We start from the raw sequence: 26,202 nt of genomic DNA on the forward strand, positions 1-26,202 counted from the left end.
CCTGCTCAGTCTGTTTTCAGAAGCAGAGAGAGCAGAGAACGCTCTGAAAACAACCTTTCTCTCTGTGTGTGTGTGTGTGTGTGTGTGTAACAAGTGTTTCTATGTATATGGTTGTAATGTGTGTGTATACATAAATGGGAGTGAGTATGTATGTATGTATGTATGAGTATGTAGCTTACTTGTGTGAATGTGTTCAATAGTCACGTTGTTTCTTCCACTATGTGTTGTCACTAAATAGCTCTCACCCAGTTAACATGGTGTTCACTATTACCACACACACACACACACACACACACGCTAACAGGAAGTGAAGCTCCTGTAGTTTAGCTGATAAAGTGTGTTCTCTGTGCCCAAAGATAAGCCCTCTGCTCTGCTGCAGGAGAAAACCCCCAGTGTGTGAGAGGATGGGGGATGGGGGTTATAACACTGGGGTGTATATTTACATTTTCATTCTCTTAGGCACCAGACAGTGTTTATTTACAAATAGTTAGTTAACACACACACACACACACACACACAGTTAGCTTTCCCACAACGGTGTCAATCATCAGTTACTCTAAACCAGAAGCTGTAACATGCTAGTTCATGTTCAGGAAGGTTGAAAGAAGGCATGTGTGAGAGTGTGAGAGTGTGTATGTGGATCAAATCAAATTTTATTTGTCACATGCGCTGAATACAACCGGTGTAGTAGACCTTACAGTGAAATGCTTACTTACAAACCCTTAACCAACAACGCAGTTAAAAAAAAAATACAACAAAAAAAGTAAGAAATAAGAATAACAAATAATTAAAGAGCAGCAGTAAAATAACAATAGTGAGACTATATACAGGGGGTACCGGTACAGAGTCAATGTGGAGGCTATATACAGGGGGTACCGGTACAGAGTCAATGTGGAGGCTATATACAGGGGGTACCGGTACAGAGTCAATGTGGAGGCTATATACAGGGTATTACGGTACAGAGTCAATGTGGAGGCTATATACAGGGGGTACCGGTACAGAGTCAATGTGGAGGCTATATACAGGGGGTACCGGTACAGAGTCAATGTGGAGGCTATATACAGGGGGTACCGGTACAGAGTCAATGTGGAGGCTATATACAGGGGGTACCGGTACAGAGTCAATGTGGAGGCTATATACAGGGGGTACCGGTACAGAGTCAATGTGGAGGCTATATACAGGGGGTACCGGTACAGAGTCAATGTGGAGGCTATATACAGGGGGTACCGGTACAGAGTCAATGTGGAGGCTATATACAGGGGGTACCGGTACAGAGTCAATGTGGAGGCTATATACAGGGGGTACCGGTACAGAGTCAAAGTGGAGGCTATATACAGGGGGTACCGGTACAGAGTCAATGTGGAGGCTATATACAGGGGGTACCGGTACAGAGTCAATGTGGAGGCTATATACAGGGGGTACCGGTACAGAGTCAATGTGGAGGCTATATACAGGGGGTACCGGTACAGAGTCAATGTGGAGGCTATATACAGGGGGTACCGGTACAGAGTCAATGTGGAGGCTATATACAGGGGGTACCGGTACAGAGTCAATGTGGAGGCTATATACAGGGGGTACCGGTACAGAGTCAATGTGGAGGCTATATACAGGGGGTACCGGTACAGAGTCAAAGTGGAGGCTATATACAGGGGGTACCGGTACAGAGTCAATGTGGAGGCTATATACAGGGGGTACCGGTACAGAGTCAATGTGGAGGCTATATACAGGGGGTACCGGTACAGAGTCAATGTGGAGGCTATATACAGGGGGTACCGGTACAGAGTCAATGTGGAGGCTATATACAGGGGGTACCGGTACAGAGTCAATGTGGAGGCTATATACAGGGGGTACCGGTACAGAGTCAATGTGGAGGCTATATACAGGGGGTACCGGTACAGAGTCAATGTGGAGGCTATATACAGGGGGTACCGGTACAGAGTCAATGTGGAGGCTATATACAGGGGGTACCGGTACAGAGTCAATGTGGAGGCTATATACAGGGGGTACCGGTACAGAGTCAATGTGGAGGCTATATACAGGAGGTACCGGTACAGAGTCAATGTGGAGGCTATATACAGGAGGTACCGGTACAGAGTCAATGTGGAGGCTATATACAGGAGGTACCGGTACAGAGTCAATGTGGAGGCTATATACAGGAGGTACCGGTACAGAGTCAATGTGGAGGCTATATACAGGGGGTACCGGTACAGAGTCAATGTGGAGGCTATATACAGGAGGTACCGGTACAGAGTCAATGTGGAGGCTATATACAGGAGGTACCGGTACAGAGTCAATGTGGAGGCTATATACAGGGGGTACCGGTACAGAGTCAATGTGGAGGCTATACACAGGGGGTACCGGTACAGAGTCAATGTGGAGGCTATATACAGGGGGTACCGGTACAGAGTCAATGTGGAGGCTATATACAGGGGGTACCGGTACAGAGTCAATGTGGAGACTATATACAGGAGGTACCGGTACAGAGTCAATGTGGAGGCTATATACAGGGGGTACCGGTACAGAGTCAATGTGGAGGCTATATACAGGGGGTACCGGTACAGAGTCAATGTGGAGGCTATATACAGGGGGTACCGGTACAGAGTCAATGTGGAGGCTATATACAGGGGGTACCGGTACAGAGTCAATGTGGAGGCTATATACAGGTGGTACCGGTACAGAGTCAATGTGGAGGCTATATACAGGGGGTACCGGTACAGAGTCAATGTGGAGGCTATATACAGGAGGTACCGGTACAGAGTCAATGTGGAGGCTATATACAGGAGGTACCGGTACAGAGTCAATGTGGAGGTTATATACAGGGGGTACCGGTACAGAGTCAATGTGGAGGCTATATACAGGAGGTACCGGTACAGAGTCAATGTGGAGGCTATATACAGGAGGTACCGGTACAGAGTCAATGTGGAGGCTATATACAGGGGGTACCGGTACAGAGTCAATGTGGAGGCTATATACAGGAGGTACCGGTACAGAGTCAATGTGGAGGCTATATACAGGAGGTACCGGTACAGAGTCAATGTGGAGGCTATATACAGGGGGTACCGGTACAGAGTCAATGTGGAGGCTATACACAGGGGGTACCGGTACAGAGTCAATGTGGAGGCTATATACAGGGGGTACCGGTACAGAGTCAATGTGGAGGCTATATACAGGGGGTACCGGTACAGAGTCAATGTGGAGGCTATATACAGGGGGTACCGGTACAGAGTCAAAGTGGAGGCTATATACAGGGGGTACCGGTACAGAGTCAATGTGGAGGCTATATACAGGGGGTACCGGTACAGAGTCAATGTGGAGGCTATATACAGGGGGTACCGGTACAGAGTCAATGTGGAGGCTATATACAGGGGGTACCGGTACTGAGTCAATGTGGAGGCTATATACAGGGGGTACCGGTACAGAGTCAATGTGGAGGCTATATACAGGGGGTACCGGTACAGAGTCAATGTGGAGGCTATATACAGGAGGTACCGGTACAGAGTCAATGTGGAGGCTATATACAGGGGGTACCGGTACAGAGTCAATGTGGAGGCTATATACAGGGGGTACCGGTACAGAGTCAATGTGGTGGTTATATACAGGGGGTACCGGTACAGAGTCAATGTGGAGGCTATATACAGGGGGTACCAGTACAGAGTCAATGTGGAGACTATATACAGGGGGTACCGGTACAGAGTCAATGTGGAGACTATATACAGGGGGTACCGGTACAGAGTCAATGTGGAGGCTATATACAGGGGGTACTGGTACAGAGTCAATGTGGAGGCTATATACAGGGGGTACCAGTACAGAGTCAATGTGGAGGCTATATACAGGGGGTACCAGTACAGAGTCAATGTGGAGACTATATACAGGAGGTACCGGTACAGAGTCAATGTGGAGGCTATATACAGGGGGTACCGGTACAGAGTCAATGTGGAGGCTATATACAGGGGGTACCGGTACAGAGTCAATGTGGAGGCTATATACAGGGGGTACCGGTACAGAGTCAATGTGGAGGCTATATACAGGGGGTACCGGTACAGAGTCAATGTGGAGGCTATATACAGGGTGTACCGGTACAGAGTCAATGTGGAGGCTATATACAGGGGGTACCGGTACAGAGTCAATGTGGAGGCTTTATACAGGGGGTACCGGTACAGAGTCAATGTGGAGGCTATATACAGGGGGTACCGGTACAGAGTCAATGTGGAGGCTATATACAGGGGGTACCGGTACAGAGTCAATGTGGAGGCTATATACAGGGGGTACCGGTACAGAGTCAATGTGGAGGCTATATACAGGGGGTACCGGTACAGAGTCAATGTGGAGGCTATATACAGGGGGTACCGGTACAGAGTCAATGTGGAGGCTATATACAGGGCATTACGGTACAGAGTCAATGTGGAGGCTATTTACAGGGGGTTCTGGTACAGAGTCAATGTGGAGACTATATACAGGGGGGTACCAGTACAGAGTCAATGTGGAGGCTATATACAGGGGGTACCGGTACAGAGTCAATGTGGAGACTATATACAGGGGGTACCGGTACAGAGTCAATGTGGAGACTATATACAGGGGGTACCGGTACAGAGTCAATGTGGAGGCTTTATACAGGGGGTACCGGTACAGAGTCAATGTGGAGGCTATATACAGGGGGTACCGGTACAGAGTCAATGTGGAGGCTATATACAGGGCATTACGGTACAGAGTCAATGTGGAGGCTATATACAGGGGGTTCTGGTACAGAGTCAATGTGGAGGCTATATACAGGGGGTACCGGTACAGAGTCAATGTGGAGACTATATACAGGGGGGTACCAGTACAGAGTCAATGTGGAGGCTATATACAGGGGGTACCGGTACAGAGTCAATGTGGAGGCTATATACAGGGTGTTACGGTACAGAGTCAATGTGGAGGCTATATACAGGGGGGTACCAGTACAGAGTCAATGTGGAGGCTATATACAGGGGGTACCGGTACAGAGTCAATGTGGAGGCTATATACAGGGGGGTACCGGTACAGAGTCAATGTGGAGGCTATATACAGGGGGTACCATTACAGAGTCAAAGTGGAGGCTATATACAGGGGGTACCAGTACAGAGTCAATGTGGAGGCTATATACAGGGGGTACCAGTACAGAGTCAATGTGGAGACTATATACAGGGGGTACCGGTACAGAGTCAATGTGGAGGCTATATACAGGGGGTACCGGTACAGAGTCAATGTGGAGGCTATATACAGGGGGTACCGGTACAGAGTCAAAGTGGAGGCTATATACAGGGGGTACCGGTACAGAGTCAATGTGGAGGCTATATACAGGGGGTACCGGTACTGAGTCAATGTGGAGGCTATATACAGGGGGTACCGGTACAGAGTCAATGTGGAAGCTATATACAGGGGGTACCGGTACTGAGTCAATATGGAGGCTATATACAGGGGGTACCGGTACAGAGTCAATGTGGAGGCTATATACAGGGGGTACCAGTACAGAGTCAATGTGGAGGCTATATACAGGGGGTACCGGTACTGAGTCAATATGGAGGCTATATACAGGGGGTACCAGTACAGAGTCAATGTGGAGGCTATATACAGGGGGTACCGGTACAGAGTCAATGTGGAGGCTATATACAGGGGGTACCGGTACAGAGTCAATGTGGAGGATATATACAGGGGGTACCAGTACAGAGTCAATGTGGAGGTTATATACAGGGGGTACCGGTACAGAGTCAATGTGGAGACTATATACAGGGGGTACCGGTACAGAGTCAATGTGGAGGCTATATACAGGGGGTACCGGTACAGAGTCAATGTGGAGGCTATTTACAGGGGGTACCGGTACAGAGTCAATGTGGAGGCTATATACAGGGGGTACCGGTACTGAGTCATTGTGGAGGCTATATACAGGGGGTACCGGTACAGAGTCAATGTGGAGGTTATATACAGGGGGTACCGGTACAGAGTCAATGTGGAGACTATATACAGGGAGGTACCAGTACAGAGTCAATGTGGAGGCTATATATAGGGGGTACCAGTACAGAGTCAATGTGGAGGTTATATACAGGGGGTACCGGTACAGAGTCAATGTGGAGGTTATATACAGAGGGTACCGGTACAGAGTCAATGTGGAGACTATATACAGGGGGTACCAGTACAGAGTCAATGTGGAGGTTATATACAGGGGGTACCGGTACAGAGTCAATGTGGAGGTTATATACAGGGGGTACCGGTACAGAGTCAATGTGGAGGCTATATACAGGGGGTACCGGTACAGAGTCAATGTGGAGGTTATATACAGGGGGTACCGGTACAGAGTCAATGTGGAGGCTATATACAGGGGGTACCGGTACAGAGTCAATGTGGAGGCTATATACAGGGGGTACCGGTACAGAGTCAATGTGGAGGTTATATACAGGGGGTACCGGTACAGAGTCAATGTGGAGGTTATATACAGGGGGTACCGGTACAGAGTCAATGTGGAGGTTATATACAGGGGGTACCAGTACAGAGTCAATGTGGAGGTTATATACAGGGGGTACCGGTACAGAGTCAATGTGGAGGTTATATACAGGGGGTACCGGTACAGAGTCAATGTGGAGGTTATATACAGGGGGTACCGGTACAGAGTCAATGTGGAGGCTATATTTTTTTATTATTTTATTTCACCTTTATTTAACCAGGTAGGCTAGTTGAGAACACCTTTATTTAACCAGGTAGGCTAGTTGAGAACACCTTTATTTAACCAGGTAGGCCAGTTGAGAACACCTTTATTTAACCAGGTAGGCTAGTTGAGAACAAGTTCTCATTTGCAACTGCGACCTGGCCAAAACAAAGCATAGCAGTGTGAACAGACCACACAGAGTTACACATGGAGTAAACAATTAACAAGTCAATAACACAGTAGAAATAAAAGGGGAGTCTATATACATTGTGTGCAAAAGGCATGAGGAGGTAGGCGAATAATTACAATTTCGCAGATTAACACTGGAGTAATAAATGATCAGATGGTCATGTACAGGTAGAGATATTGGTGTGCAAAAGAGCATAAAAGTAAATAAATAAAAACAGTATGGGGATGAGGTAGGTAAATTGGGTGGGCTATTTACCGATAGACTATGTACAGCTGCAGCGATCGTTTAGCTGCTCAGATAGCAGATGTTTGAAGTTGGTGAGGGAGATAAAAGTCTCCAACTTCAGCGATTTTTGCAATTGGTTGGAAGCCGAGGTTGGAGTAGCCAGGAGGAAGGCATGGCCAGCCGTTGAGAAATGCTTGTTGAAGTTTGGTGCTCATGGATTAGGGGGTACCTGTATAGAGTCAATGTGCCGGTTAGTTGAGGTAATATGTACATGTAGGTAGAGTTAAAAAAGTGACTATGCAAAGATAATAACAGAGAGTAGCAGCAGCATAAAAGAGGGTGGTGGGGGTGGGGGGGGGGGGGGCAATGCAAATAGTCTGGGTAGCCATTTGAATAGATGTTCAGGAGTCTAATGGCTTGGCGGTAGAAGCTGTTTAGAAGCCTCTTGGACCTAGACTTGGCGCTCCGGAATCACTTGCCGTGCGGTAGCAGAGAGAACAGTCTATGACTAGGGTGGCTGGAGTCTTTGACAATTTTTAGGGCCTTCCTCTTACACCACCTGGTACAGAGGTCCTAGATGGCAGGAAGCTTGGTCCCGGTGATGTACTGGGCCGTACGCACTGCCCTCTGTAGCGCCTTGCAGTCGGAGGCTGAGCAGTTGCCATACCAGGCAGTGATGCAACCCGTCCGGATGATCTTGATGGTGCAGCTATAGAACCTTTTGAGGATCTGAGGACCCATGACCAAGTCTCCTGAGGGGAATAGGTTTTGTTGTGCCCTCTTCACGACTGTCTTGGTGTGCTTGGACCATGTTACTTTACTGGTGATGTGGATGCCAAGGAACTTGAAGCTTTCAACCTGCTCCACTACAGCCACGTTGATGAGAATGGGAGAGTGCTCGGTCCTCCTTTTCCTGTAGTCCACAGTCATCTCCTTTGACTTGATCACGTTGAGCGAGAGGTTGTTGTCCTTGCACCACACGGTCAGGTCTCTGACCTCCTATAGGCTGTCGGTGATCAGGCCTACCACTGTGTCATCAGCAAACTTAATGATGGTGTTGGAGTTGCGCCTTGCCGTGCAGTCATGAGTGAACAGGGAGTACAGGATGTGGCTGAGCATGCACCCCTGAGGGGCACCCGTGTTAGGATCAGCGTGGCGGATGTGTTGTTACCTACCCTTACCACCTGGGGGCGGCCCATCACGAAGTCCAGGATCCAGTTGCAGAGGGAGGTGTTTAGTCCCAGGATCCTTAGCTTAGTGATGAGCTTTGAGGTCACTATGGTGTTGAACGCTGAGCTGTAGTCAATGAATAGCATTCTCACATAGGTGTTCCTTTTTTCCATGTGGGAAAGGGCAGTGTGGAGTGCAATAGAGATTGCTTCATCTGTGGATCTGTTGGGGCGGTATGCAAATTGGAGTGGGTCTAGAGTTTCTGGGATAATGGTGTTGATGTGAACCATGACCAGCCTTTCAAAGCATTTCATGGCTATAGACGTGAGAGCTACGGGTCGGTAGTCATTTAGGCAGGTTACCTTAGTGTTCTTGGGCACAGGGATTATGGTGGTCTGCTTGAAACATGTTGGTATTACAGACTCAGACAGGGAGAGGTTGAAAATGTCAGTGAAGACACTTGCCAGTTGGTCAGCGCATGCTCAGAGTACACGTCCTGGTAATCCGTCTGGCCCTGCGGCCTTGTGAAGGTTGACCTGTTTGAAGGTCTTACTAACGTCGGCTGCGGAAAGCTTGATTCCACAGTCATCCGAAACAGCTGATTCTCTCATGCATGTTTCAGTGTTACTTGCCTCGAAGCGAGCACAGAAGTTATTTAGCTCGTTTGGTAGGCTCGTGTCACTGGGCAGCTCTCGGCTGTGCTTCCCTTTGTAGTCTGTAATGTTTTGCCCTGCCACATCCGACGAGCTTCGGAGCAATGTTGACCTGTTTAAAGGTCTTACTCACATCGGCTGTGGTGAGCGTGATCACACAGTCTTCTGGAACAGCTGGTACTCTCATGCATGTTTCAGTGTTATTTGCCTCAAAGCAAGCATAGAAGTAGTTTAGCTCGTCTGGTAGGCTCGTGTCACTCGGCTGTGCTTCCCTTTGTAGTTTGTACTTGTTTGCAAGCCCTGCCATTTCCGATGAGTGTCAGAGCCGTGTAGTACGATTTGATCTTAGTCCTGTATTGACGCTTTGCGTGTTTGATGGTTTGTCGCAGGGCATAGCGGGATTTCTTTTAAGCTTCCGGGTTAGAGTCCCGCTCCTTGAAAGCGGCGGCTCTACCATTTAGCTCAGTGCAAATGTTGCCATGGCTTCTGGTTGGGGCATGTACGTACAGTCACTGTGGGGACGACGTCCTCGATACACTCATTGATAAAGCTAGTGACTGATGTGGTGTACTCCTCAATGCCATCGAAAGAATCCCAGCACATATTCCAGTCTGTGCTAGCAAAGCAGTCCTGTAGTTTAGCATCTGCTTCATCTTACCACTTTTTATATACCGAGTCACTAGTGCTTCCTCCTGCTTTAATTTTAGCTTGTAAGCAGGAATCAGGAGGATAGAACTATGGTCAGATTTGCCAAATGGAGGGCGAGGGAGAGCTTTGAACACATCTCTGTGTATGGAGTAAAGGTGGTCTAGAAATTTTTTTCCCTCTGGTTGCACATTTAACATGCTGAAATTAGGTAAAATGGATTTAAGTTTCCCTGCATTACAGTCCCCGGCCACTACGAGTGCCGACTCCATATGATCGTTTTTCTGTTTGCTTATGGTGGTATACAGCTCATTGAGTATGGTTTTAGTGCCAGCATCGGTCTGTGGTGATATGTAGACAGCTACGAAAAATACAGATGAAAACTCTAGGTGGATAGTGTGGTCTACAACTTATCATGAGATACTCTACCTCAGGCGGGCAAAACTTTGAGACTTCCTTAGATATCGTGCACCAGCTGTTGCTCATGCATAGGCCCCCGCCCCGTGTCTTTCCAGAGGCTGCTGTTCTGTGCTGCCAATGGAGTGTATAACCCGCCAGCTGTATGTTCTTAATGTCGTCGTTCGGCCACGACTCTGTGAAATATAAGATATTACAGTTTTTAATATCCCGTTACTAGGTTATAAGTGCTTTGAGTTCGTCCCATTTATTTTCCTGCGATTGAATATTAGCTAGCAGGACGGAAGACAAAGGCAGATTAGCCACTCGTCGCCTGATCCTCACAAGGCACCTGGATCTTTTTTTGAAAAAACTAACAAAATAGCACGTTGGATAAGAGCCAATAAGACGGCAGCCCTCCCCTCCGGCGTCATCATGTGTGTGTGTGTGTGTGTGTGTGTGTGTGTGTATGTGTGTGTATGTACACTACCATTCAAAAGTTTGGGGTCACTTAGAAATGTCCTTGTTTTTGAAAGAAAGGCACATTTATTGTCCATTAAAATAACATCAGATTGATCAGAAATACAGTGTAGACATTGTTAATGTTGTAAATGACTATTGTAGTTGGAAACTGCAGATTTTTTTTATGGAATATCTACATAGGCGTACAGAGTCCCGTTATCAGCAACCATCACTCCTGTGTTCCAATGGCACATTGTGTTAGCTAATCCTAGTTTATCATTTTAAAAGGCTAATTGATCATTAGAAAACCCTTTTGCAATTATGTTAGCACAGCTGAAAACTGTTGCTCTGATTAAAAAAGCAACAGAATTGGCCTTCTTTAGACTAGTTGAGCATATGGAGCATCAGTATTTGTGGGTTCGATTACAGGCTCAAAATGGCTAGAAACAAAGAACTTTGTTCTGAAACTCGTCAGTCTATTCTTGTTCTGAGAAATGAAGGCTATTCAATGCGAGAAATTGCCAAGAAACTGAAGATCTCGTAAAATGCTGTATACTACTCTCCTTCACAGAACAGCGCAAACTGGCTCTAACCAGAATAGAAAAAGAGGAGTGGGAAGCCCCAGTGCACAACTGAGCAAGAGGACAAGTATATTAGAGTGTCTAGTTTGAGAAACAGATGCCTCACAAGTCCTCAACTGGCAGCTTCGTTAAATAATATCTGCAAAACACCAGTTTCAATGTCAACAGTGTGGAGACGACTCCGGGATGCTGGCCTTCTAGTTCGTACTGTGAGACGCCTAAGACAGCGCTACAGGGAGACCAGATGGAGAGCTTATCGTCCTCGCAGTGGCAGACCACGTGTAACAACAACTGCACAGGATCGGTACATCCGAACATCACACCTGCGGGACAGGCACAGGATGGAAACAACAACTGCCCGAGTTACACCAGGAACGCACAATCCATCCATCATTGCTCAAACTGTCTGCAATAAGCTGAGAGAGGCTGGACTGAGGGTTTGTAGGCCTGTTGTAAGGCAGGTCCTCACCAGACATCACCGGCAACAACGTCGCCTATGGGCACAAACCCATCGTCACTGGACCAGACAGGACTAGCGAATAGTACTCTTCACTGACAAGTTGCAGTTTTGTCTCACCAGGGGTGATGGTCGGATTTGTGTTTATCATCAAAGCAATGAGCGTTACACTGAGGCCTGTACTCTGGAGCGGGATCGATTTGGAGGTGGAGGGTCCATCATGGTCTGGGGCAGTGTGTCACAGCATCATCGGACTGAGTTTGTTGTCATTGCAGGCAATTTCAATGCTGTGCCTTACAGGGAAGACATCCTCCTGCCTCATGTGGTACCCTTCCTGCAGGCTCATCCTGACATGACCCTCCAGCATGACAATGCCACCAGACATACTGCTCGTTCTGTGCGTGATTTCCTGCAAGACAGGAATGTCAGTGTTCTGCCATGGCCAGCGAAGAGCCCGGATCTCAATCCCATTGAGCACGTCTGGAATCTGTTGGATCGGAGGGTGAGGGCTAGGGCCATTCCCCCCAGAAATGTCTGGGACCTGTTGGATCGGAGGGTGAGGGCTAGGGCCATTCCCCCCAGAAATGTCCGGGGACCTGCAGGTGCCTTGGTGGAAGAGTGGGGTAACATCTCACAGCAAGAACTGGCAAATCTGGAGCAGTCCATGTGGAGGAGATGCACTGCAGTACTTAATGCAGCTGGTGGCCACACCAGATACCAACTGATCAGTCAGATACTGACTGTTACTTCATATTTTGACCCCCCCCCCCCCCTTTGTTCAGGGACACATTATTCCATTTGTTAGTCACATGTCTGTGTGTTCATACAAATATTTACACATGTTAAGTTTGCTGAAAATAAACACAGTTCACAGTGAGAGGATGTTTGTTTTTTTGCTGAGTTTATGTATGTATGTATGTATGTATGTATGTATGTATGCATGTATGTATGTACAGTTGAAGTCGGAAGTTTACATACACTTGTTGGAGTCATTAAATCTCATTTTTCAACCACTCCATACATTTCTTGTTAACAAACTATAGTTTTGGCAAGTCGGTTAGGACATCCACTTTGTGCATGACACAAGTAATTTTTCCAACAATTGTTTACAGACAGATTATTTCACTTATAATTGACTGTATCACAATTCCAGTGGGTCAGAAGTTTACATACACTAAGTTGACTGTGCCTTTAAACAGCTTGGAAAATTCCAGAAAATGATGTCATGACTTTAGAAGATTCTGATAGGCTAATTTACATAATTTGAGTCAAATGAAGGTGTACCTGTGGATGCATTTCAAGCCTGCCTTCAAACCTAGTGCCTCTGTGCTTGACATCATGGGAAAATCAAAAGAAATCAGCCAAGACCTCAGAAAAAAAATTACAGACCTCCACAACTCTGGTTCATCCTTGGGAGCAATTTCCAAATGCCTGACGGTGGCACGTTCATCTGTACCACCAATAGTACGCAAGTATAAACACCATGTGACCACGCAGCCGTCATACCACTCAGGAAGGAGATGCGTTCTGTCTCCTAGAGATGAACGTACTTTGCTTCAAAAAGTGCAAATCAATCCCAGAACAACAGCAAAGGACCTTGTGAAGATGCTGGAGGAAACAGGTACAAAAGTATCTATATCCACAGTAAAACGAGTCCTATATCAACATAACCTGAAAGGCCACTCAGCAAGGAAGAAGCCACTGCTCCAAAACCGCCATAAAAAAAGCCAGACTACGGTTTGCAACTGCACATGGGGACAAAGATCGTACTTTTTGGAGAAATATCCTCTGGTCTGATGAAACAAAAATAGAACAGTTTGGCAATAATGACCATCGTTATATTTGGTGCACTTCACAAAATAGATGGCATCTTGAGGACAGAAAATGATGTGGATATATTGAAGCAACATCTCAAGACATCAGTCACGAAGTTAAAACTTGGTCACAAATGGGTCTTCCAAATGGACAGTGACCTCAAGCATACTTCCAAAGTTGTTGCAAATGGCTTAAGGACAACAAATTCAAGGTATTGTAGTGGCCATCACAAAGCCCTGACCTCAATCCTATAGAATTTTTTTGGGCAGAACTGAAAAAGTGTGTGCGAGCAAGGAGGCCTACAAACCTGACTCAGTTACACCAGCTCTTTCAGGAGGAATGGGCCAAAATTCACCCAACTTATGATGGGAAGCTTGTGGAAGGCTAGGTTTGACCCAAGTTAAACAATTGAAAGGCAATGCTACCAAATACTAATTGTGTGTATGTAAACTTCTGACCCACTGGGAATGTGATGAAAGAAATAAAAGCAGAAATTATTCTCTCTACTATTATTGTGGCATTTCACATTCTTAAAATAAAGTGGTGATCCTAACTGACCTACGACAAGGAATTTTTTACTTGGATGAAATATCAGCAATTGTTAAAAAACTGAGTTTAAATGTATTTGGCTAAGGTGTATGTAAACTTCCGACTTCAACTGTATGTATGTGTGTAGAGGAAGGAACGTGCTGAATTAATAGTAGCTTGCAAAACAGTGGCTGTAAGTTCTTGAAACGGCTTGTTATGTGTACATAGAAAGGAAGCGATGGTGTGTATGTCTTACAAAACTAAAGAAGCTTCTTCTAAATATAGTAGAGTAGGAAGGGGGAAAGAAAAGGAGTGTGAGAGAGAGGAGAGAGAGAGAAAGAGAGAGAGTGAAAGAGAGAGAGAGAGGAAGAGAGAGAGGGAGAGAAGAGAGAGAAAGAGTGAAAGAGAGAGAAAGTGTGTGAAAGAGAGAAAGTGTGTGAAAGAGAGAGAGAGAGGAAGAGAGAGAGGAAGAGAGAGAGAAAGAGAGAGAGAAAGAGAGAGAGAAAGAGAGAGAGAGAGTGAAAGAGAAAGAGAGAAAGAGAGGAAGAGAGAGAAAGTGTGTGAAAGAGAGAGAGAGAGGAAGAGAGAAGAGAGGAAGAGAGAAGAGAGGAAGAGAGAGAAAGTGTGTGAAAGAGAGGAAGAGAGAGAGGAAAGAGAGGGGAGAGAGAGGAGAAAGAGAAAGAGAAAGAGAGAGGAAGAGAGCACAACAGATACCAAACAGCAAGGAGAGAGAACAACAAGGGCTTCTGTTTCCAGTAGAGGTTCAAGTGGGTCATCTTGTCTGCTCCTGCCTTTTGGGTCGTTCCACCTCAAAAAGCACCAGAAAGAGGACTTCAACACCCACCATCTCAGATTGTTCTGAAACTATTTATATCGTTAGAAACAGAAGATTAGCATTTCTGAAACTTTATTTTGCTGAAATATAATTTGATCTCTGAGAAATTAAGTGAATTGATTGCACCCACATTGGCCATTTTAAGTTAAGGGATTCATATAATCTTCAACCTCCGATTTGGACCATAATTCTTCCTAACTATGAGTAAGACATGAGGCATCCAATAAAATGATCAATAGCCACCCACGGATCCCCCCACAAGCCACACCAATCCCACCCCAACAACCAGTATACGTTATCAGTTCTCTATGTCTGACAAATAGCACGGAGTATTTCTTCTTCATACTATGCAATGTATTCCCTATGAATCTGCCGATGGTCTTTGCCCCCTTGTTCTGAGAAATGTCCCATTGAAGTCAAATGCATTATTTACCATAAATAAGTGTGAAAGTACAAGGTTTTGCCCACTAGATGCCACTGTTCCTGCTACTGCCAAACCCTTTAATCCATTTAGCTGGTCTCTTGTGTTTTTATTTTTTATTTTTTTATTTCACCTTTATTTAACCAGGTAGGCTAGTTGAGAACAAGTTCTCATTTGCAACTGCGACCTGGCCAAGATAAAGCATAGCAGTGTGAACAGACAACACACAGTTACACATGGAGTAAGTAAACAATTAACAAGTCAATAACACAGTAGAAATAAAAGGGGAGTCTATATACATTGTGTGCAAAAGGCATGAGGAGGTAGGCGAATAATTACCATTTTGCAGGTTAATAACACTGGAGTGATAAATGATCAGATGGTCCTGTACAGGTAGAGATATTGGTGTGCAAAAGAGCAGAAAAGTAAATAAATAAAAACAGTATGGGGATGAGGTAGGTAAAAATGGGTGGGCTATTTACCGATAGACTATGTACAGCTGCAGCGATCGGTTAACTGCTCAGATAGCAGATGTTTGAAGTTGGTGAGGGAGATAAAAGTCTCCAACTTCAGCGATTTTTGCAATTCGTTCCAGTCACAGGCAGCAGAGAACTGTAACGAAAGGTGGCCGAATGAGGTGTTGGCTTTAGGGATGATCAGTGAGGTACACCTGCTGGAGCGCGTGCTAAGGATGGGTGTTGCCATCGTGACCAGTGAACTGAGATAAGGCGGAGCTTTACCTAGCATGGACTTGTAGATGACCTGGAGCCAGGGGTCTGGCGACGAATATGTAGCGAGGGCCAGCCGACTAGAGCATACAAGTTGCAGTGGTGGGTGGTATAAGGTGCTTTAGTGACAAAACGGATGGCACTGTGATAAACTGCATCCAGTTTGCTGAGTAGAGTGTTGGAAGCAATTTTGTAGATGACATCGCCGAAGTCGAGGATCGGTAGGATAGTCAGTTTTACTAGGGTAAGTTTGGCGGCGTGAGTGAAGGAGGCTTTGTTGCGGAATAGAAAACCGATTCTTGATTTGATTTTCGATTGGAGATGTTTGATATGAGTCTGGAAGGAGAATTTGCAGTCTAGCCAGACACCTAGGTACTTATAGATGTCCACATATTCAAGGTCGGAACCATCCAGGGTGGTGATGCTGGTCAGGCGTGCGGGTGCAGGCAGCGAACGGTTGAAAAGCATGCATTTGGTTTTACTAGCAAGTGAATACTAGTGTTGATTAAATGGATCACATTTTCTTTGCAACTTTGGGTAGAAAACCAATAGCTTTTGACAAAATACATTTTGTGGTCATCCTCACAATTCAAGCCATTCCATGAAAGCACTTCAGTTTGTCCAGGAAACGGCCCCTGTGTTTGGGATTTATTAGTCTGGATTAGACCATCCCTGGTGAACAAGCAAACTATCAGCCTACAGCTGTTATAATCGTTTCACGGTTATGGTCTCCAATGGAGCCTTCGGGAATGTAATCACACCCTTTGACTTTTTTCCTCCACATTTTGTTGTGTTACAAAGTGAGATTAAAATGGATTTACTTGTCTTGTTTTTCAAAGATCTACACTATATACACTCTAATGTCAAAGTGGAAGGAAACATGCAAAAACATGTTTTTATTATTATTAATAATAGAAAATAAAACACATATTTTGATTATATAAGTATTCTACCCCCTGACTCAATACATATTAGAATCACCGTTGGCAGCGATTACAGATGCGAGTCTCTCTGGGTAAGTCTCAAAGAGCTTTGCAAACCTGGATTGTACAGTACAATATTTGCCCACTATTCTTTTTTAAATTCATCAAGCTCTGTCAAAATTGATCATTGCTAGACAGCCATTAATAACTTCACCATGTTAAAAGGGATTTTCAATGTCTATACTAATAGGTGCCCTTCTTTGCAAGAGGCATTGGAAAAACTCCCCTGGTTTTTATGTATGAATCTGTGCTTGAAATTCACTGCTCAATTGAGGGGCCTTACAGATACTTGTATATGTGGGGCAGAGAGATGGGGCAGTCTGTAACGATCGTCGTAGGTGGAAGAAGGAGAGGACCAAGGTGCAGTTAATTACGCTGAACACTAGAACAAAAATAACACAAACGGAACAGTCCTGTCTGGGACAGAGACAGAAAACAACTACCCACAAATCATAGTGGGAAAACAGGCTGCCTAAGTATGGTTCTCAATCAGAGACAACGATCGACAGCTGCCTCTGATTGGGAACCATACCAGGCCAAACACATAGAAATACAAACATAGAATTCCCACCCCAACTCACGCCCTGACCAACCTAAAATAGAGACATAAAAAAAGGACTAAGTTCAGGACGTGACACAGTCATTGTTAAAAAATCCTGTTAAACACTATTATTGGACACGGATTGAGTCCATGAAACTTATCTGACATGTTAAGCACACGTTTGCTCCTGAAGTTATTTAGGCTTGCCACAACAAAGCGATTGAATACTTATTGACTCAACAAATTAATCAAAAATGAAAAGCGGAAATTTTATTATTTTTTAAATTTTGTACATATTTCCACTTTGACATTATGGGGTATTGTGTGTAGATCGGTGAAACAAAATCTCAATGTAACCCATTTTAAATTCAGGCTGTAAACACAACAAAATGTGGAAAAGTTCAAGGGGTGTGAATACTTTCTGAAGGCACTGTAGTGTTTTATAATGGTAATAGGTTGGGTTTAATTTCACTAATCACACTAAATATAGAGATATGTTTTCTAATCATTTTATGACTGCCATGCAATGGTTTATCATTGTATGATTTTATTAGAGTTATCATAACCTTTTAAAAATGTTTTGGGATTGTAGGAAACGTCTTCATATGAGAATTGTACCAAATGAAATCCAATTTAATGGGTCACATACACATGGTTAGCAGATGTTCATGCGAGTGTAGCGAAATGCTGGTAGGGATAGCACTCTCAGAGAGCTGACTATTGTTGGACTATTCCAGGAGAGTTGGGTTGATGAATTAGGTTGGGATTGGTATGGGTTGTGGGGGGGTCTTTGGGTGGCTTATTACCATTTAATTGGATTCCTCATGTCTTACTCAACTGTAGGAAGAAGTTTGGTCCAAATCGGATGTCGGGTATTATATTTACTGAATATTGAGTGAATCTTAAAAATGAAAAGGGCCTATTTGGGTGCCAATCAACTAGCTTCCTTTCTCAGAGATCAAATTACATTTTAACTAAATAATGTTGCGGTAATGCTAATCTTATCCATTTCTAATGATGGTGGGTGTTATGACTGAAATAACATGGAATTAATTTGGTTTTATTTGTGGACTCAAATCAAATCAAATGTTATTGGTCACATACACATGGTTAGCAGATGTTAACACGAGTGTAGCGAAATGCTAGTGCTTCTAGTTCCGACCATGCAGTAATATCTAACATGTAATCTAACAATTCCACAACAACTACTTAATACACACAGATCTAAGGGATGGAATAAGAATATATACAAGAATATATATATGGATGAGCGATGACCTAGATGGTATGGAATACAGTATATACATATTAGATGAGTAAGGTAAGCTATGTAAACATTATTAATGTGGCATTATTAAAGTGACTAGTGATCCATTTATTAAAGTAGCCAATGATTTTGAGTCTGTATGTAGGCGGCAGCCTCTTCGTGTCAGAGATGGCTGTTTAACAGTCTGATGGCCTTGAGATGGAAGCTGTTTTTCAGTCACTCGGTCCCAGCTTTGATACACCTGTACTGACCTCGCCTTCTGGATGGTAGAAGGGTGAACAGGCAGTGGCTCGGGTGGTTGTAGTCCTTAATTATCTTTTTGTCCTTCCTGTGACATCGGGTGCTGTAGGTATCCTGGAGGGCAGGTAGTTTGCCCCCCGGTGATGCGTTGTGCAGACCACACCACCCTCTGGAGAGTCTTGCGATTGTGGGCGGTGCAGTTGCCGTACCAGGCGGTGATACAGCCCGACAGGATTCTCTAAATTGTGCATCTGTTAAATTTTGTGAGGTTTTTAGGTGACAAGACACATTTCTTCAGCCTCCAGAGGTTGAAGAGGCACACTGTCTGTGTGGGTAGACCATTTCAGTTTGTCCGAAACTTTCCACCTTCTCCACTGCTGTCCCATCGATGTGGATAGGGGGGTGCTCCCTCTGCTGTTTCCTGAAGTCCACGATCATCTCCTTTGTTTTACTGATGTTGTGTGAGAGGTTGTTGTCCTGACACCACACTCCAAGTGCCATCACCTCCTCCCTGTAGGTTGTTTCGTCGTTGTTGGTAATCAAGCCCACTACTGCTGGGTCATCTGCAAACTTGATGATTGAGTTGCATGGCCACACAGTCATGGGTGAACAGGGAGTACAAGGGGGGCTGAGCACGCACCCTTGTGGGGCCCCAGTGTTGAGAATCAGCGAAGTGGAGATGTTGTTTCCTACCTTCATCACCTGGGGGCGGCCTCTCAGAAAGTCCAGGACCCAATTGCACAGGGGATGGGTTGAGACCCAGAGCCTCAAGCTTAATGATGAGCTTGGAGGGTACTACGGTGTTGAATGCTGAGCTGTAGTCGATGAACAGCATTCTTACATAGGTATTCCTCTTGTCCAGATGGGATAGGGCAGTGTGCAGTGTGATTGCGATATCATCATCTGTGGACCTATTGGGGCGTTATACAAATTGAAGTGGGTCTAGGGTGGCAGATAAGGTGGAGGTGCTATGATCCTTGACTCGTCTCTCAAAGCACTTCATGATGACAGAAGTGAGCGTTACGGGACGATAGTCATTTAGTTCAGTTATCTTTGCCTTCTTGGGTACAATGGTGGCCATGGATTCAAGCCTCACTTGCAAAAGAGATCTTATACTCTAAAAATAAAATAGTCAAAAGTAATTATTTCACCTCAGTTGAGCAATGATGCAAACTATAGAAGAGAAGCTTTTGTATCTCAGTAGAGAAGGCAGGAGGCCACCCCCTGTTTACCACACACACACTGCCCCTTTAAGAGCCCTTGTTCACATCAATATAGGAAAACAGGGGGTGGCCTCCACCCTCAAGGCCCTCCCTTTTTCAAGGGTGTCTGAGTACAGCTGAACAGAACGAAGCATAGAACATCCTGTTCACACACAAAACACACTGGCACCTCCACATTACACAAAACAATACACACACATACACTTGTCTATACAGACACACACTCTTGGCTCAAACACATACACTCCCAAAACAGCCTTTAACTGTGTGTGTGTGTGTGTGTGTGTGTGTGTGTGTGTGTGTGTGTGTGAATGAATGTGTGTGTGAATGTGTGTGTGTGTGTGTGAGAATGTATGTGTCACTGCCGTCTTAAGCAATGGAGTCTTGGTGACAGGCTCCTCCAGCTCACAGGATGGAATGTCCTGGAAAAAAACATGTGGCCTATTCATGGAGCGACGCAAATAAGCCCCCCCCCCCCCCCCCCTCTCTCGCAAAAATGGACATGCCCCCAGGATGAGTGTGTGTGTGGTTAAATCTTTATGTTCACCTTAGTTCTTCTTTGATCTGTTGGTGGGTGGTGTGTGTGTTCACGTGTGTGTGTGTGCATGCATGTATGGGGTGTGTGTGTGTGTGTGTGTGTGTGCCATGGTCCAAGCCTGAGGGATGGAGAGAGAGAGTGCTTTGCTAACGACTGGCTTATAAACTAAGCCTAGCGCTGTGGGATAAGTACACAGTAAAAACATACTATACAGGCTCTATACGGTCTCCATACAGGCTCTATTCATACACAGGCTCTATTCGGGCTCTACACGGGCTCTATTTGTACACGGGCTCTATTTGGGCTCTACACGGGCTCTATTTGGGCTCTACACAGGCTCTATTTGTACACGGGCTCTATTCGGGCTCTATTCGTACATGGGCTCTATTTGTACACAGGCTCTATTTGTACACGGGCTCTATTTGGGCTCTATTTGTACATAGGCTCTATACGGGCTCCCCACTGGCTCTATTCATACACAGGCTCTATCCGGGCTCCATATGGGCTCCACATGGGCTCTACACAGGCTTTATTCATACACAGGCTCTATACAGGCTCTATTCATACACAGGCTCTATACGGGCTCTACACAGTCTCTATTCATTCATGGGCTCTACACTGGCTCCATAGGGGCTCTATAGGGGCTCTATACAGGTTTTATTCACACACAGGCTCTATACGGGCCCTACACAGGCTCTTTACGAGCTATATTCGTACACAGGCTCTATATGGGCTCTACACAGGCTCTATATGGGCTCTATTTGTACACAGGCCCTATACGGGCTCCACACAGGCTCTATATGGGCTCTACACGGGCTCTATATGGTCAAGCGGCAGGGTAGCCTAGTGGTTAGAGCGTTGGACTAGTAACCGGAAGGTTGCAAGTTCAAACCCCCGAGCTGACAAGTCTGTCGTTCTGCCCCTGAACAGGCTTTTCCTAGGCCGTCATTGAAAATAAGAATTTGTTCTTAACTGACTTGCCTAGGTAAATAAAAGGTAAAATAAAAAAATATGGGCTCCATTCGTACACAGGCTCTACTCGTATATGGGCTCTATTAATACACAGGTATTTTGTTAGGATCTGACAGTTGAAGGGTTTGGTTTGGTAATGAACACAGAACATTGTGTGTGTGTGTGTTTACAGTGTCCTCTCAGCTGATGTGTTGTTGAGTCAAAGCAAACAGCGTTTCTGAACCAGCCTGTGGAGAGTTTATCTTTGTTTGTGACTGATTCCCACACACACTCCTAAAGTTAGAGAGAACATAACGTTTGTTGTTGATGATTAGATCTGGATGTTTGCAAACGCCATCATTATGATGATGTGGCCGATGACAATTTGCTTCTTGAAAGTCCACTATCTTTAAAACTTGACTGCTGATCATTGCTCATAGTAGTTTGACCTAGATAGTTTGTGGGTATGCATTGATATGTAGGCTACGTGTGCCTTTAAAAGGTCTGTTCTTAGGAGCGACGCAACGCTGTTGATGTTTATGTAGTCTGTCCGCGAAGAGATTGTAAATGTGGTTTAATTCTCTCAACGATCCCGATCCAGGCTACACGTGTTGTAGAGCAGCAAAGTGCTTAATTTGACGTTTTTAGTTTACACTCACACACACACACACACACACACACACACGATTGACTGTCTGTGAAACATTGATTTCACTCTGTCACACATGAATCAATGCATTGAATAGTGCAGTCACTTCGGCTACATACACCCTTAAATAATCATAATTTGTCCTCTGTGGGGTCCCACCAGGTCACTAGTAGAGAAGACTACATCACATAAGCCTTCACACTGAGGATGTCCAGGACTGTGGACAAGCATGTTTAGAACAGCCTGTAGGTCTGTCTGTAGGGGGTTTGTATGTACAGTGCCTTGCGAAAGTATTCGGCCCCCTTGAACTTTGCGACCTTTTGCCACATTTCAGGCTTCAAACGTAAAGATATAAAACTGTATTTTTTTAGTGAAGAATCAACAACAAGTGGGACACAATCATGAAGTGGAACGACATTTATTGGATATTTCAAACTTTTTTAACAAATCAAAAACTGAAAAATTGGGCGTGCAAAATTATTCAGCCCCCTTAAGTTAATACTTTGTAGCGCCACCTTTTGCTGCGATTACAGCTGTAAGTCGCTTGGGGTATGTCTCTATCAGTTTTGCACATCGAGAGACTGAAATTTTTTCCCATTCCTCCTTGCAAAACAGCTCGAGCTCAGTGAGGTTGGATGGAGAGCATTTGTGAACAGCAGTTTTCAGTTCTTTCCACAGATTCTCGATTGGATTCAGGTCTGGACTTTGACTTGGCCATTCTAACACCTGGATATGTTTATTTTTGAACCATTCCATTGTAGATTTTGCTTTATGTTTTGGATCATTGTCTTGTTGGAAGACAAATCTCCATCCCAGTCTCAGGTCTTTTGCAGACTCCATCAGGTTTTCTTCCAGAATGGTCCTGTATTTGGCTCCATCCATCTTCCCATCAATTTTAACCATCTTCCCTGTCCCTGCTGAAGAGAAGCACGCCCAAACCATGATGCTGCCACCACGTTTGACAGTGGGGATGGTTTGTTCAGCTGTGTTGCTTTTACGCCAAACATAACGTTTTGCATTGTTGCCAGAAAGTTCAATTTTGGTTTCATCTGACCAGAGCACCTTCTTCCACATGTTTGGTGTGTCTCCCAGATGGCTTGTGGCAAACTTTAAACGACACTTTTTATGGATATCTTTAAGAAATGGCTTTCTTCTTGCCACTCTTCCATAAAGGCCAGATTTGTGCAATATACGACTGATTGTTGTCCTATGGACAGAGTCTCCCACCTCAGCTGTAGATCTCTGCAGTTCATCCAGAGTGATCATGAGCCTCTTGGCTGCATCTCTGATCAGTCTTCTCCTTGTATGAGCTGAAAGTTTAGAGGGACGGCCAGGTCTTGGTAGATTTGCAGTGGTCTGATACTCCTTCCATTTCAATATTATCGCTTGCACAGTGCTCCTTGGGATGTTTAAAGCTTGGGAAATCTTTTTGTATCCAAATCCGGCTTTAAACTTCTTCACAACAGTATCTCGGACCTGCCTGGTGTGTTCCTTGTTCTTCATGATGCTCTCTGCGCTTTTAACGGACCTCTGAGACTATCACAGTGCAGGTGCATTTATACGGAGACTTGATTACACACAGGTGGATTGTATTTATCATCATTAGTCATTTAGGTCAACATTGGATCATTCAGAGATCCTCACTGAACTTCTGGAGAGAGTTTGCTGCACTGAAAGTAAAGGGGCTGAATAATTTTGCACGCCCAATTGTTCAGTTTTTGATTTGTTGAAAAAGTTTGAAATATCCAATAAATGTCGTTCCACTTCATGATTGTGTCCCACTTGTTGTTGATTCTTCACAAAAAAATACAGTTTTATATCTTTATGTTTGAAGCCTGAAATGTGGCAAAAGGTCGCAAAGTTCAAGGGGGCCGAATACTTTCGCAAGGCACTGTATGTATGTATGTATGTGTGTGTGTGTGTGTATGCACATGTAATATGTTTGCAAATGCAATGTTATCTTGCCCTGCTTGTGAAGACAAAGGGAATATCCCTGCCGCACTGCACAATCAAACCAGACATTACGTATCAATGCATGAGCTGATCCACACACACACACACACACACACACAGAGACACACGCACACACAGAGACACACGCACACACATAGAGACACACACACACACCTACATCACTGCACTTCTCATCACAGTAACAAAGGTTACTCGCTTGCTGCATGAATGTGTGCAACATAGAAGCAGCAATAACCGCAACATTGCAGGTTTAGGTCAGTATCAGTCCACAGCTGCGGTCTATCTCCCGTTGCAGATGATAGCCTCTCGCCAATGCAATCCCATCTATCTAACAGCAGCAGCTCCCCTTACAGAACAATGAAACCTGGCTAGTGCTTTGGATGGCGGGGTTCCCTTACCTCTCTTAAACGATTAGTTACAGCGATATTATTCACGGTTGTTCAACCGCCACGATATCGTCATCAACTCAGATTTATAGCATGTGTGTGGTGGTGGGGTGATCCCTCGCTCATATAGGATTAGGCTACGACCTACAGACAGCACAGTACACAGTACAGTACCAAGCGTAATGCATTGCATCTGTATGCAGTTAAGCGAAGGCACGCATGCATTGCAGACTGTGTGTATTCAACACACACGCCCGTTTATAATGGCAAGTCGGGAGACTTCATCTCCTTGTCCTTATTCTGCACACGCACGCACCCCCGGCGCGCACATACATTTTTTTTTTCCTTGTGAAGAATGAGGATGGCAAACAAAGCAGAGGAACGCCCCCTGCGAAGACACACAGTAGTTTACTTATGTGTGTGTGTCATGACTATGTCATCTGGGCTAGGCTGAATTTCAAATGCCCAAGAAAATCATTCAATACGACAACACTCTAAACTACCATGTAGCCAGCTGCCTAAATAAGATTGAGGTCTTGCATCATTTGTATGTTTTTCCACAAAGACCACTGTCCACATTTAAAACCCCGAAATACACATTTAGTTGTTATAACGTCCTTACAATAGTACAATAGTATTGACACCGTGTTTTTACAAGAGAAATCCTAAATGTAAGCAGTTAATCAGCCGTTAGCTAGTTTACAGAACATAATTCAGTGACCATGAAAAAGCTTTGTTACTCACCAGAGCAGTAACTACCAAGCTACATGAAGGGGGCGACAGGCTTCACACGTAAAGGGTTAATTAACGAGACATTTCCTCCATCTCAGGAGCGGAGTTTAACTTTTTGCTTTTTACCTTTGCTTCAGGACAGCCCTGTCCGATTTCACATGAAGTGTCTCTTTTCACATTTAAAGATCAATCGGATTGCCATCAAAACCAACGTTAGCTATCTTCGAAGAGAAGTTGATTGCATCGTTGATCATGGAATTTGTCCGTCTCGTCTTGTCGTCTCTCCTCTCCTCTCTGACCACATAGCTTGCTAGCTCGGTTGCTTGCTGGCTATTTTGCATTTATCTGCTTTTCTGCGCTTTAGCTGTTTTCGCCCTCGCCCATGAAATAGCGCAGTGTCCCTTTAAACAGGTCGTCACTAGCTACCACAGCCACAAAGTCATAAACCCCGCCTATTTATACAATTTATCTTCTTAAAATCTGATTTTAAACCCTAACCTCAACCCTAACCTTAACCGCACTACCGACCCATAACCTTAAATTAATACCAAAACGCAAATAGTTTTTTCCCCCATTAATTTTCACAATATTGCCATTTTTACTTTGTGGCTGTGGTAACTATTGAAAATCCTTTAAACAACGATATTTCCGGGGTTTGCTGAAAAATAAATAGGGGTGGAGTTTACGGCCAGCTGGGCACCTGTCATTTAAGCGATTGGTCAGTTGGATTTCCACGAACCAACCAGAGTTCGCAAATTTTTGATTTAACAAATATATTCAAATATCTCTCAAGATCATTAGTTTAGGCGTTTGTGACGTTTTGCTAAGACACGCCCAGTACACGTGTTATTTGTCCCCCGCTTCTCCTCCAGAGGTGCGTTCAGTTCGCTTGAACGTTTGCTATGTTGCGGAACGGTTTGTACTGAACGACACGTTTCCCAAAAACTTTATTCT

The 26,202-nt window shown here is 44.9% G+C and overlaps 1 long non-coding RNA gene across 2 annotated transcripts in view; it reads right to left on the reverse strand.

The window, feature by feature from the left end:
- LOC118936501 overlaps nt 1-25,661 on the reverse strand; it is a 43,494-nt gene extending 17,833 nt beyond the window's left edge. For both annotated transcript variants that reach the window (XR_005034747.1, XR_005034746.1), the window contains exon 1: nt 25,261-25,661. This is a non-coding gene — a long non-coding RNA (uncharacterized LOC118936501). The remainder of the gene's footprint in view (nt 1-25,260) is intronic.
- Nucleotides 25,662-26,202: the final 541 nt, after the last annotated feature.

The sequence above is a fragment of the Oncorhynchus mykiss genome, chromosome 11, assembly GCF_013265735.2.
Source record: "Oncorhynchus mykiss isolate Arlee chromosome 11, USDA_OmykA_1.1, whole genome shotgun sequence".
NCBI classification, from domain to species: Eukaryota; Metazoa; Chordata; class Actinopteri; order Salmoniformes; family Salmonidae; genus Oncorhynchus; species Oncorhynchus mykiss.